Below are 15,354 nucleotides of genomic sequence, written 5' to 3' on the forward strand. Positions count from 1 at the left end.
AGGAGATCTCGTAAGATACACAACACAACTGAATAATGATTTAACAAAGAAAGACAAGGAAGTACAACACAGGAAAAGTAAAAAATACAGTCGCGATATGAATGATTTTAAAACGGATCATACGTTTAAATGGCAGAGCCAATCGGGCCGACCAGATCCCATCTCAACCTATTCCACACCAGAGAGAAATGTGAGGGTCTATTCACCCCCAAGAGTGATCAACTATATAGGGCCCACCCAAGAAACGCATGATAGGAATAGGCACGAATCGCCCCGGCAGTACAGAAATGAAGAGAGACAGGGCAACTATAATCAACACACTCCCTACCAAAATGAGAGAAGACCACCCCAAAATGAGCGGACACCACAGAATGGTTGGAAGAAACCCTTCTGGAAAAAACGCAGAAATAATAACAATGGCCATAACTATGGACAAAGACCACAACAAGACCAGAGGGATAATAGACCCCAGCCCCAAAACCAACGAGATAATAGAGGTGGAGGCTATGAGAATAGAGGTCGGCCACAGGAAACCAACTATTATCAGGGACGTCCAAATGAATACCATGAGAACAGAGGATATACACATGAACAGAGAAGAAGAAGCCCTGTTCGTTCAAATGATCGAAGAGAGGGAGATCGAGGTTATTACACTCATCACCCACAGGATAGGAGTCCAATCCCTACACGGAATTATTATGCACCCCTAGAACAGCGAACAGTGGATGATAGAGTGGAAAGACATCAAAATCCCAATACCTCTTCTTTTTTAGAGAGAGGTCAAGAATACCATCCGCCTCGACATACAGAGGAAATAAGAACCTACAGAAGAACCCCAGAAAGAAACGGGGAAAGCGAGGAGGAAAGAGAACACAAAAGAAAAAGAACAGAAAGGGAGAGGGAATCTTCAACTTAAGTGGACTCCCACTTACACATGAAGAGATTGGCGTCCTAGATAAAGGCCTCAAATACGCACCAGCGAAAAATCTGGATAAATTCCAGACATATATAGGAATTCAAAAGTATGTAAGGAAATTAAATATTCAAAAGTATATGATCAGTAACCCTTACAAAACTAGGACTGCCAATCCAGATGAAGAAATTAGACATAGTAATCTGAAGAATAAATCTATTTTTAATCCGCCTGTGAAAGATAATAAATGTGTGGAAGTCTTTAAAAGATTGGTCACAGGAGAACTAATGGACCTGAAAGTGAAAAAACAAGAAGAACCGAAACATATTAGGAGTGGAATACGCAAATTGATGAAAAGAAAGGATCTAGTAGTTCGACCAGCCGATAAAGGTGGTGGCATTGTGGTACTTTCCAAGGAACAGTATAAAATGAGCATGGAACAAATGCTAGGAGATACCAACACCTACAACCGCCTTCTGAGTAATCCCATGTTTAAATGCAGAAAAGCCTTGGAACAGATTGTACATTTAGGACTAAAAAGAGGAATCCTGGATAAGAAAGAAGCACAATATCTGATCCCTACATCATGTTGCACACCTATTGTATAATCACTCCCCAAAATACATAAGAACAGCACGAATCCACCGCCCAGACCTATAGTAAATGGAATTGATTCCTTAACTGCAAGAATGGGGCAATACATTGACTTCTATTTACAGCCAGTAGTTCAGAGTACAAGAGCGTATCTTAGAGACACAAAACAGATGTTACAATGCCTGGATGATATACCAAGAGATGATGGACCCTTTTGGCTAGCAACAGCAGACGTATCGTCGTTATACACGATCATACTACATCATCAAGCATGCGAAGCAGTCAAATGGGGCCTCAGGAAATATTCCCAGTTGCCCTGCATCCAACGAAAATATCTGGTAAAAAGTTTGGACTTTTGTCTTAAAAATAGCTACTTCTGGTATGGCGGCAATTACTTTTTCCAGAAAACCGGCGTAGCCATGGGGGCAAAATTTGCCCCTAGTGTAGCTGGGCTTTTTATGGCCCAATGGGAAGAAGGGAAAATCTTCTCTGAACCTCCTGATGATCTGTACATATATAAAAGATATATTGATGATATCTTCATACTGTGGAGGGGCGAGAAAGAAACGCTAGCAGATTTTCTACAAGATTTAAATACCAATGACAGAAACATTGAACTTTCTTGGGAAATCAGCAACAAAAAGATCACATTCCTAGACCTAGAGGTGGAACAAGAAAATAATGAACTCCGGTCTAAAACTCATTTTAAAAATGTGGATCGTAATAGCTACTTGCCGCTTGAAAGTTGTCATCACAGAAACTGGCTTTTTAACATTCCAAAAGGGCAATTAATGCGCCTAAGACGAAATTGTACAGACAAAGATACTTTTCTCACCCAAGCAAAAGACATGGGAGAAAGGTTTAAACAAAAAGGATACGACAATTCCTTTATTAACCAGAAGATTGCAGAAGTGGCAACAATGGATAGACAGACTCTTATGAGTGATAAGCCTAAACAAAAAATGCATAAAGACTTGATGCCTATCATCTTCGATTACAGTATACAACATAAATGCATTGAAAAAGTCATTAGACGCCATTGGAATATACTACTGGCTGACAAAGAACTGGGGGGTGTCCTTCCACCGATTCCAAAGTTCGTATATAAAAGGGCACCTACTATTAGGGACAAAATTGTTAAAAATGTGCCTGATCCGCCTAAAAATAAAAACAACTTCCTCTCTTTTTTCACTGGTAAAGGTTTTTTTCCATGCAAAAGATGCTACGCATGTTTGAGAACTCACAAACCAAACCAGAAGAGGAAAGATTTTACTGCAACTAGTACAGGAGATGTATACGAAATAAAAGAATTTATCTGCTGTAACACAGAGGGAGTTGTATACGCACTCGAATGCAGTTGCGGTCTACAATACATAGGCCGGACAAAAAGAGCATTACGAGTGCGTATAAAAGAACATGTCCAAAACATCCTTAAAGGTTTCGATAAACATAGTGTATCAAGACACTTCCTTACCCACCACAATAAAGATCCGACACATCTTAAATTTTGGGGCATAGAGCCCTATGTGAGACACTGGCGAGGCGGGCATAAAGTTAGAACATTGAGCCAGTTAGAATCTCGCTGGATATTTACTCTGGATACTTTTGCTCCCCGAGGTCTTAACATAGATTTTGATCTTAATTGTTTTTTAAGTGACCGATAAGACTTTATTTTTTGATTTATTTCTTGCTTCACTTACCCTCTCTGTTCTCTCCTTTTCGCTATCTAATATTGATGACGTAGATTGTTCTTAATCTGTATATGTGGATCTGTTCGCACACGTCATCTACGTCTTTTAACCTTATGTGGCATATCCATTCAATGAAATTAAATATGTCGACATACATTCATTTAAATTTTTTATACTTTTTAACATATATATATTTTTTTTAACAAATTATTCTGGCTCTCAATATTTTTTAATATACCAATTGAGCCTCAATCTTCTCGGTGCATTATGAGTGTGTATATACACATAAATTCCTGCTCCCCTGTGTTTTTAATTGTTTCCCTCGAGTGCTCCCTTGTGAGGATGCCGTGTGTCACCATTTAACAAGCATTGGCTTCAAAAAAATGGCCGCGGCTCCACTTCCGGTGGCTGCAAGGTGGCTGCAGCTCCACTTCCGGCGGCGCTCGTTTTGATAGACGCCGCCGATACGTGATGGAAGCTTATTTGTGATGCTGGTCGAGGTCGGGGGGCCCCATGCAGGCCCCCGACCAGACATCAGACAGAATGGCTCACTTTTGTAAGACGTATCCCCAGCGCTCTGTGAGATGCTGGGGACGTCTTTTGAGCTACAACAAAATGGCGGCTGCCAGACTTCCTGTAGAATGCTGTGTACTGTCAACACAGAATGTTATGATGGTACAATGGGACTTCTGTGTTTGCCCCCCCCCCATGGTCTCCGTCCCCTGGCTGAAGCTTTTAAGTTTTTTCAATTTTTTTCATTGTTAACCATATAAATGAGATGTCATATCTGTCACCCACCATCTGAATGCTACTAATTTAAATATTTTATATGCTGGGCGAAATTTTTTGATTTTACTATTAAATGCCTAGCAGACTACGGGAAAATGGCTGCAGCTGCATTATTTACATGGCAAACAGCTGAGTTTACTTACAGCCTACTAAACAAGTCACCTTATAAAAAGGATCCCATTTATGCCTCTCACTACTCCTGAGGAAGTCACATGATAGTGACGAATGCGCATGAGTCCACTGAGAGGTATCGGAGGTGACGTTGGCGACAGATTGCCCCTCTTTTTTACATGCTCAATTGTATTTTGGATTATGTGAGTACCCCTGTCTATTTTCTTTGAGAATTAAAATTTTTAAAACGGTATCACACCATCGATGCTTTATTTCTTTGGGGCGAGAAACTGACCAATCTGGGACGAGAACCCCAAGGAGGACCTGCCGTTGTTGGATCAGAGCCCATCGAGTGAACCATCTAATGTGGTTGGATCTATATGCTGTTACCTTACAGCAGTAAGGTAAGGGGACATCCTTACTTACCCTAAAAGGATCACTGGATACCCATTTTCCTCTCACTCCATATTGCGGACCTACACTTGCACTTTTGCTTTCTTGGACTTTTGAAATTTTACTTATATTTTTTGCTAATATTTTTCAAACTCTGTTGATGGACTGTTTATCACCAATATAGGAGTGTCACTTAGCACAGTTACCTGAAAAAATTTTTTGCACCATTACTTAGTGTATTTCATCACATTAAGAGGAACCTGTGTAGTTATATGATTTGCACCATTACTGTTATTGTTCACTGATCATTTATATTTATTTTTATGCTGATGCCATTTGGGCTATATTGCTCCTCATTTCAATTACACCTACTTTCATTCCCCTCCCCCACCTGTTTATTCACTTATCCATTCACCACTGATTAGCGCAGCACTACCCTCCCCATTTTCAATTGCTTATGGTTTGATACACCTTCCAGTGCCGCAGCTGTACCTCCACTTCTCATCACTTTCATTTCCCCTCCCCCTTTCTTCCCCTCTCTGTTTCCCCTCCTTTGATAAGCGCGGTAATATCCATTTTTCCACAATTTTTCAAACATGTTTTTTTTGGAAAAAAACTGTTTCATTCATTGAAAAAAAACACTAGTTAGTTAAGTTAGTATGTTTTTTTTGGTATCCTAAGCGATGCTTTAAAAAAATGTTTTAGGTTACATGTTTAGAGTTACAGAGGAGGTCTAGTGCTAAAATTATTGTTCTCGCTCTAACGACCGTGGCATATGTAACCTGTGTGTATCTGGCTCTGATACTACCAGTGCCTACCCAGCCACTGACTAGTATCTCTCCCCAGCCTGTCCCCACACACCCTCTCACCTGCTGACCTGTGGATGGGGGAATCACTCCTGCAGTGTTATTGTGTTCTGCCAGTGAGTACAATGATCAGTGTTGCTAACTATAGCTGGCAGCACTGATTGTTTTGGGAAAAACCTAACAGGCTGGTTGTACTCAAGTCGATTAATAGATTGACTTGTGTAAAACCAGCTAGCCTATACATAGATCGCCTATGGCTGGTCTCTGCATAATTGGCGTAATTTCAATCCATGTATGACCCGCTTAACCACTACGCAGTCCCTAAATATCCTTCCACTCCTGTACATAGTGCTCACTGTCATACTCTCCACACTCCTCTCCTGTACATAGTGCCCACTGTCATACTCTCCACACTTCTCTCCTACACATAGTGCCCACTGTCATACCCTACTACACACTCCTCTCCTGTACATAGTGCCCACTGTCATACCCTCCACACTCCTCTCCTATACAGAGCGCCCACTGTCATACCCTTCACACTCCTCTCCTGTACATAGTGCCTGCTGTCATACACTTCTCTCCTGTATATAGTGCCCACTGTCGCACCCTCCACACTCCTCTCCTGTACATACTGCTCACTGTCATACCCTCCACACTCCTCTCCTATACATAGTGCCCACTGTCATACCCTCCAAACTCCTCTCCTATACATAGCGTTCACTGTCATACCCTCCACACTCCTCTCCTATACATAGTGCCCACTATCATACCCTCCACATTCCTCTCCTGTACATACTGCCCACTGTCATACTCTTCACACTCCTCTCCTGTACATACTGCCCCATCATACCCTCCACACTTCTCTCTGGTACATACTACCCTCTGTCCAGTGGTGGTTCGTCCATAGAGGGCGCTGGAGCGCCGCCCCCTCTGGCTCTCACCGCCACTGAGTCAAATAACATAGATTCATGCATTGCACGAATCTATGTTATTTTCGTTGCTGCCGCTGTTATTCAGATGGTCGGCGCTCAATGTCTGGCCATCTGAATAACGCCAGCTGGTTGGCTGTACGGAAATGTCTATCAAAGCCAACAGCTCTGATAGGCTTTCCCAATACAGCCCTCGGGTCCCGGAAGCTTATTCTCGGAGCGCACAGACTGTACGGCCCTTGAATAAGATGACAGGCGTCTCAGCCAATCAGGTTGGCAGGTTCTGGCTACCGGTAACCTGATTGGCTGAGACGCCTGTCAGTCATCGAGGGCGGGAGAAGACATCGTGGGACGTGGACGCCTAAAACCAGTAAAGGTAAGTGCCGGGCGGGGGGGGGGGAAAGAAAGCAATTTACAGGGCACAGTGGGGACAATTGGCACAGCGGCGACCATTAAAGGGCACAGTGGCTGCGTTTAATGGCATGGCACAGTGGTGACAATGTATGGCACAGTGGTGACAATGTATGGCACAGTGGCTGAGTTTAATGGCATGGCACAGTGGTGACAATGGATGGCACAGTGGTGACAATGGATGGCACAGTGGCTGCATTTAATGGCATAGCACAGTGGTGACAATGGATGGCACAGTGGCTGCGTTTAATGGCATGGCACAGTAGTGACAATGTATGGCACAGTGGCTGCGTTTAATGGCATGGCACAGTGGTGACAATGGATGGCACAGTGACTGCGTTTAATGGAATGGCACAGTGGTGACAATGTATGGCATAGTGGCTGCGTTTAATGGCATGGCACAGTGGTGACAATGGATGGCACAGTGACTGCGTTTAATGGCATGGCACAGTGGTGCAAATTGATGGCACAGTGACTGCATTTGATGGCATGGCACAGTGACTGCGTTTAATGGCATGGCACAGTGGTGCGAATTGATGGCACAGTGACTGCATTTGATGGCATGGCACAGTGACTGCGTTTAATGGCATGGCACAGTGGTGCAAATTGATGGCACAGTGGCTGCATTTGATGGCATGGCACAGTGGTGCAAATTGATGGCACAGTGGCTGCATTTGATGGCATGGCACAGTGGTGCAAATTGATGGCACAGTGGCTGCGTTTGATGGCATGTAACAGTGGCTGCGTTTGATGGCATGTAACACTGGCTGCGTTTGGGCACAGTGGGCCAGATCCACAAAAACCTGACGTAACTTAAAAAATCCAATTTAAGTTACACTGCCTTAAAGTTTCTACCTAAGTGCCTGATCCACAAAGCACTTATCTAGAAATTTCAGGCTGTGTAACTAAAATTCCGCCGGCGCAAGGCGTTCCTATTCAAATGGGGCGAGTCCCATTTAAATGAGGCGCGCTCCCGCGCCGGCCGTACTGCGCATGCGCGCCGGCCGTACTGCGCATGCGCGAAGTTACGTTACGCCGAGTTTTGAGGATCGCGACGGCTTAAAGTTGCGTCGGGGATAAAAAAAATGACAGCGGCATGCATTCCTGAGGGAGAACTCCATGCCCATTTTCAAAGAAAAAAACGGCATGGGTTCCCCCCCCAGGAGCATACCAGGCCCTTAGGTCTGGCATGGGTTGTAAGGAGACCCCCCCACGCCGAAAAATTGACGTAGGGGGTCCCCCTACAATCCATACCAGACCCGTATCCAAAGCACGCTACCCGGCCGGCCAGGAAGGGAGTGGGGACGAGCGAGCGCCCCCCCCCCTCCTGAGCCGTGCCAGGCCGCGTGCCCTCAACATGGGGGGGTTGGGTGCTCTGGGGCAGGGGGGCGCACTGCGGGCCCCCCCACCCCAGAGCACCCTGTCCCCATGTTGATGAGGACAGGACCTCTTCCCGACAACCCTTGCCATTGGTTGTCGGGGTCTGCGGGCGGAGGCTTATCGGAATCTGGGAGTCCCCTTTAATAAGGGGGCCCCCAGATACCGGCCCCCCACCCTAAGTGAATGGATATGGGGTACATCGTACCCCTATCCATTCACCTGGAGGCAAAAAGTAAAAGTTAATAAACACACAACACAAGGCTTTTTAAAATATTTTATTATTCTGCTCCGGACGCCCCCCCTGTCTTCGTTATTAGCTCAATTACCAGGGGGGGCTTCTTCTTCCGCTCTCCGGGGGTCTTCTCCGCTCTCCGGGGGGGGTTTCTCCGGACTCCGGGGGTCTTCTTCCATCTTCTCCCCTCTTCCGCTCTTGACTCGGCGAACCCCGGTTCTTCTGCAGCTCTCCGGTGCCTTCTTCTTCAGCGCTGGCTGCCTGCTATGTTTGTGTGTTAGCTCGATTTCAAACAGGCAGCCAGCGCGGTCTTCTGTGGCGTCAGGGTCTTCTCTTCCTTTCTTCCGATGTTGCCTCGTCGCCTGTTGTCGCTGTAATGATGGAAGCGCGCCTTGCATCACATTTATATAGGCATCACCGTCCCATCATGCTCCGGCAGGTACCCACGTGGTGGGTGCCTACCCACGTGCAGAAGAATACCCCATATCCATTCACTTAGGGTGGGGGGCCGGTATCTGGGGGCCCCCTTATTAAAGGGGACTCCCAGATTCCGATAAGCCTCCGCCCGCAGACCCCGACAACCAATGGCAAGGGTTGTCGGGAAGAGGTCCTGTCCTCATCAACATGGGGACAGGGTGCTCTGGGGTGGGGGGGCCCGCAGTGCGCCCCCCTGCCCCAGAGCACCCAACCCCCCCCATGTTGAGGGCACGCGGCCTGGCACGGCTCAGGAGGGGGGGGGGGGCGCTCGCTCGTCCCCACTCCCTTCCTGGCCGGCCGGGTAGCGTGCTTTGGATACGGGTCTGGTATGGATTGTAGGGGGACCCCCTACGTCAATTTTTCGGCGTGGGGGGGTCTCCTTACAACCCATGCCAGACCTAAGGGCCTGGTATGCTCCTGGGGGGGAACCCATGCCGGTTTTGTTTTTTACAAATTGACGTGGAGTTCTCCCTCGGGAAAGCATACCAAATGCCGTTGCTTGAATGGGCCTTTACAAGGTGTGACTAACTTTACACTTTGTAAAACGAGCCCTAATTTTACACTTGCAAAATAACACTTACGGCGCAAAAAGGAAGCTAGAAAGCTTTGTGGATCGCCTTAAGTGCTAATTTGCATACTAGCAACGGCATTTCGACTCGAAATGCCCCCAGCGGCGGATGCGGTACTGCATCCTAAAATTAGGCAGTGTAATTCAATTACACATGCCGGATCTTCTGTGTAACTTTGGAAAAAGCCTTTTGAGGATCGTTTCCAAAGTTACACACAGACTGAACAGCAGTTAAGTCGGAGTATCTCTTTTGAGGATAACCCCCAGTGAGACTGCAATTTTTTTTTTCCTTTGCGCCCCCCCAAAAATGTTGAGCACCAGCCGCCACTGCCTCTGTCATACCCCCACACTCTTCCTGTACATACTGCCCATTGTCATATCCTTCACACTCCTCTCCTGTACATAGTGCCTGCTGTCATACACTTCTCTCCTGTACATACTGCCTACTGTCATACCCTTCACACTCCTCTCCTGTACATAGTGCCTTTTGCCGTACCCTTTGCACTCCTCTCCTGTACATAGTGCCCACTGTTAGACCCTCCACATTCCTCTCCCTCACCTGCACATACTTCCCACTTATATACCGTCCATACTCCTCCCCTATGTCGCTTACCCACAAAAACAGTTCTTTAAAATTCTACTGAATACCCTCAATGTTACCAGCTCTAGAATGGACACACTTTTGTTAGTTCAACTAAAGGAAATCTCAGTTCTCATATTTGTTCTGCCCCATTATTAGTACTCATTTAATTTTGTGATTACTACTATGATGTATAGAGGAACATAGGGGGATCTCAGCTACTCTAAATATAGCACTTATATAAAAAAGTGTCCCTGAAAATATAAATGTTGGCAACTGTGCACTGAGAGGCTCCTGGGATCCTGTGATATTAAAGTGGTAGTAAACTTTCCTGACATTACTACTTTTTAGAGGCCCTGGGGTAGGTTATGTCACAACGTACAAGTATACACAGGGCTAGATTCATAAAGAATTTACGTTGGCGTATCTATTGATACGCCGCGTAAATTCAAAGCTGCGCCGGCGTATCTTCTTTCTGTATTCAGAAAGCAAGATAAGCCGAAATTAGGCTAAGATCCGACTGGCGTAAGTCTCTTATGCCGTTGTATCTTAGTTGTATATTTACCCTGGCCGCTAGGTGGCGCTTCCGTCGATTTCAGCGTAGAATATGCAAATGAGCTGGATACGCTGACTCAGAAACGTACGTGCGCCCGGTGGATTTTTTTACGTCGTTTGCGTAAGGCTTTTTCTGGCGTAACGTTACTCCTGCTATATGAGGCATAGCTAATGTTAAGTATGGACGTCGGGACAGCGTTGAATTTTGCGTCGTTTACGTAAGTCGTTCGCGAATAGGGCTTTGCGTAAGTTCACGTCTAAAGCATTGACGATTTGCGGCGTAATTTCGAGCATGCGCACTGGGATTCTTTCACGAACGGCGCATGCGTCGTTCGTTAGAGACGTCATTTACGTGGGGTCATGTTTTATTTACATAAAACACCCCACCTCTTCTCAATTTGAATTTGGCGCGCTTACGCCGGCTGATTTACGCTACGCCGCCACAACTTACGGAGCAAGTGCTTTGTGAATACTGCACTTGCCTCTCTAAATTGTGGCGGCGTAGCGTAAATAACATACGCTACGCCCGCACAAACATACGGCGGGCTACCTGAATCTAGCCCACAGCATATTAGCACATTAGGGTACACTTAAATTTTCAGACTGAGCCCTCCAGTGCTGCGCTGTGATGAATCAGGCGGGGCCCGGGCACTTCCATCTTCACCTGGTCTTCCTTCTGGGTTCTGTGCCTTTGGTCACTTGCCTTGGCCGGGCTGCGCTCATGTCATTCCCACGCATTTATTTATTATTTATAAAAGGCCCCACCAAAATCCTCAGCACCAGGCCCATGATGTTCTTAATCTGGCCCTGCTTCGGTCAGTCACAGAAGGAGCGGTGGAGAAGGTGGCCGTCTGATCGATGCATTCAGACAATTTTTTAGTCCGCAGCCCCAAGGTATGACCGGTTCCAGCAACCATCACCAGCGTCTGTTTTACATGGTACGGGAATACCTAGGGGCAAGATCAGACTTGGACACCTTTCCCACCGAAAATCCTCTGGCTTACTGGGTCTTGAGGATGGATCACTGGCCAGTGCTTGCACAGTATGCAATTGAGCTACTGGCCTGTCCTGCATCCAGCGTTCTTTCGGAACGCACATTCAGTGCTGCTGGAGGCTTTGTAACCGATCACAGGGTGCGCCGCTCCATCAACTCGGTCGATCGACTGACCTTCATAAAAAGGAATCAGGCTTGGATCACCACCAGCTACCAAGCACCTGATGCTGATGTAACTGAATAATTTTTTTTGAAATGTCAGATCCCTTCAAGACTGCTTATGCTGAGTAAATATCCTGTTATGCTGAGAGATTTATTGTTTGCAAGAATAATGGACTTTCTAGGCACCAATGGTTAACACAGAATAAATATTTATTGATGCAATCCCAGACACATGGGTGATTGAACCAACATTTACAGTACAAATGATAAAAAATTACATTAAAAACATAAGTAGTCACAGAATAGTTCTGTAATGCTGTACAACTCAAAGGAGATGTGCTAAAACCACAATATGTCCACTAAGGACATCAACGGAGGTTGATGAACAAACGTAAGTTTTGATAGACGTATTTGTACATGAGCTCTACATGTTTCGCAGTTGAATGCTTCTTCAGGAGCTATAGACTTTCTAAAAAGAAAAACATAGACTATTATTGGTTTCACTTTTTGATTTATCGTTATATGTTTATAGGTACCAACAATTTGTATCCATTGTGCATTAACGCACTGTAATAAAGCATGCATCAATGACTCAGGTTGCCACAACGCCACCATGGGGACAGCACAAAAAGGGAACAAGTGCAGGAGGTGTAGGGACATACCACATACCAATAGTAGTAGGAAAAGTGGATCCATACAGGGACCTAACATCACCAGTGTGGACATATTCGCCAACTACTGAGAGTGCCAAAGAGTAGTAAGAGAGCAAGGTAACAATGATAGTGAGGACAGGGGTAGAGGTCGGGACAACTCCCCTAGACACCGGTAGGAGGTGGATCTATGTGTGGGGACAGCACAGATTAAGCGGTTAAGGGCAACAGCAAACCTACCATCCACAGTAATGGATAAGGGTAAGTGTAGTTTCCAATGGAACGGCTGGATCAAGAAGTAACAAGGTCCAGACTTCAGAAACCAATTAAAATGGGGAGTAGGCTGGTGGATGAATCTAATAGGGCCAATAGAACAGTATTATTAAGAACTCCACAACAAAAAGAGAGAATTTCTTATCCCATAAAGTAAAGTGGGACTAAACTAGGAAAATATACATACCCAGGTGTATATACCGCAGCGAATAATAGATTGGTCAATATTAGTGAATAGATGCAGAAACGCAAATGTAAACTGCATAAGTATAGGTGAGGGAGAATAGTCCCATAGGAGTTAGGCAGGTATCCTTACATGTGAAGACCAGATCATGTATAGAGCTGCGGTGGTGTGGAGGGGTATCTGGTCAAAAAAGGTACATAGAAAAAATATTCTAAGTAAATAATATGCCCATTTGTAGAAGTGTGTTACATTAAGCCAGCCAGGACATTAAAGTAGGTATTGTCAGTGTACTCACCAAGCCCAAGTTCACATACTGTCTCACACGCCACTACGTTGGGGAGGTAGCCTCTAACTACATGGGCAGCCTGGCCCGTTATGAAGGTGCATGTCTCCAATCACGTGTGCGGATGGGGCTTCCGCATCACGTGACCCGACCATAACCAACGAGAGCCAATCAGCCTGTTCGGAAGCCCTGCGAGCGTCAATTGACGCCCACAAAGGCTTACACAAACCAGGGCAGGCTCATCGTGGAGGGGAGGGGTGGAGACGCACGCCCCGCCAATGGGAGCAGTCGGGGCGTGTCCCCAGAGAGCTGTACACATCGGATGGCGAAGTCATCAGAGCGGCAGCAAACAAGGGTGAATCGCTCCACCTAACCCCTTGTGTTCCACAGCATGAACCCATGCTGTGGTAACCTGGCCATACACATCCCACAATGGACCCCAAGAAAGCGCCAATCCCAGCAGCAGAGGAGCAAACGGATTCATGAGCAAAAATATCAATATGATGTACCTAAAGGGGAAGTAAAATTTACAATAGTGTGCCATGCACCGATACAAGATTGGAGTGGCAATAGATTAGTTGGGGCAGAAAGTGAGGTGCAATCTTCTGAACAGATGCGCACAGACAGCAAAACAAATGTTACAGGGGTGGTAACCCTTCTCTATGTTTTCCGAAAAGCTTAAAAATAGATTTTTTGGCTGGAGCTACGCTTTAAAAAAGTACCAGTTCAAAATTACAAACAGATTCTACTTAACAACAAACCTACAGTCCCTGTCTTGTTTGCACCGCCTGTATACTGCTGTTCAAAGTATATAGGGCCAAAGGGGCTGGTAATGACCTGAGGTGAGGGGGGGGGGCATGCTATTTTCCTCAATGATTTTCATCCATATTGCAGGGATCAGACATTACATTAAAGCCGCAAGCAGTTTTAAATTACTTTTTTCTTATAGTAATGTCATTTTGTACAGGGACAGTTCTAAACACGTGCCACTTCACAGGCATACTATAGACACCCAGCAGGTACGATATTTAAAGGAATTTTTCTAATTTTATTTTCATTTTAACCACTTGACCACTGGGCACGAAAACCCCCTTAATCACCAGACCAATTTTCAGCTTTCGGTGCTCTCACAATTTGAATGACAATTACTCAGTCATACAACATTGTACCCATCTGAAATTTTTGTCCTTTTTTTCACACAAATAGAGCTTTCTTTTGGTGGTATTTGATCACCTCTGCGGTTTTTATTTTTTGCGCTATAAAAGAAAAAAGACTGAAAATTCTGTAAAAATAAAAAAAAAATTCTAGTTTCTGTCATATTAGCAGGTTATTTCTCACACACATCATATGCATACTACAAATTACACCCCAAAACACATTCTGCTATTCCTCCCGAGTATGGCGATACCACATGTGTGAGACTTTTACACAGCGTGGCCACATACGGAGGCCCAACATGCAGGGAGCACCATCAGGCGTTCTGGAGCACCCAGGCCAATTTTGACATTTCTCTCCTACATGTAAAAATCATCATTTATTTGCTAAAAAATTACATAGAAACCCAAAACATTATATATGTTTTTTTTTCAAATACCCTAGAGAATACAATGGCGGTTGTTGCAACTTTTTATCTTGCACGGTATTTTCGCAGCAATTTTTTGAACGCGTGTTTTTAAAAAAAAAACTGTTTTGTGCTTAAAAAAAAAAAAACAGTAAAGTTAGCCCAATGTTTTTGCATAATATGAAAGATGAAGTTACGCCGAGTAAATAGATACCCAACATGTCACCCTTCAAAATTGCACACGCCCGTGAAATTGCGCCAAACGTTGCTACTTAAAAATCCCCATAGGCGACGTATTGCAAGGTATTGGAGTATTGAGGGTATTGCGGAGTATTGGGGGGGTATTGCAGAGTATGGGGGGGTATTGCAGAGTATGGGGGGGTATTGCAGAGTATGGGGGGGGTATTGCAGAGTATGGGGGGGTATTGCAGAGTATGGGGGGGGTATTGCAGAGTATGGGGTGGTATTGCAGAGTATGGGGGGGTGGTATTGCAGAGTATGGGGGGGGTATTGCAGAGTATGGGGGGGTATTGCAGAGTATGGGGGGGTATTGCAGAGTATGGGGGGGTATTGCAAAGTATGGGGGGGGTATTGCAGAGTATGGGGGGGGTATTGCAGAGTATGGGGGGGGGGGTATTGCAGAGTATGGGGTGGTATTGCAGAGTATGGGGGGGGTATTGCAGAGTATGGGGGGGGGGGTATTGCAGAGTATGGGGGGGGTATTGCAGAGTATGGGGGGGTATTGCAGAGTATGGGGGGGGGTATTGTAGAGTATGGGGGGGGTATTGTAGAGTATGGGGGGTATTGCAGAGTATTGC

The sequence above is a fragment of the Rana temporaria genome, chromosome 4 (assembly GCF_905171775.1).
Source record: "Rana temporaria chromosome 4, aRanTem1.1, whole genome shotgun sequence".
NCBI classification, from domain to species: Eukaryota; Metazoa; Chordata; class Amphibia; order Anura; family Ranidae; genus Rana; species Rana temporaria.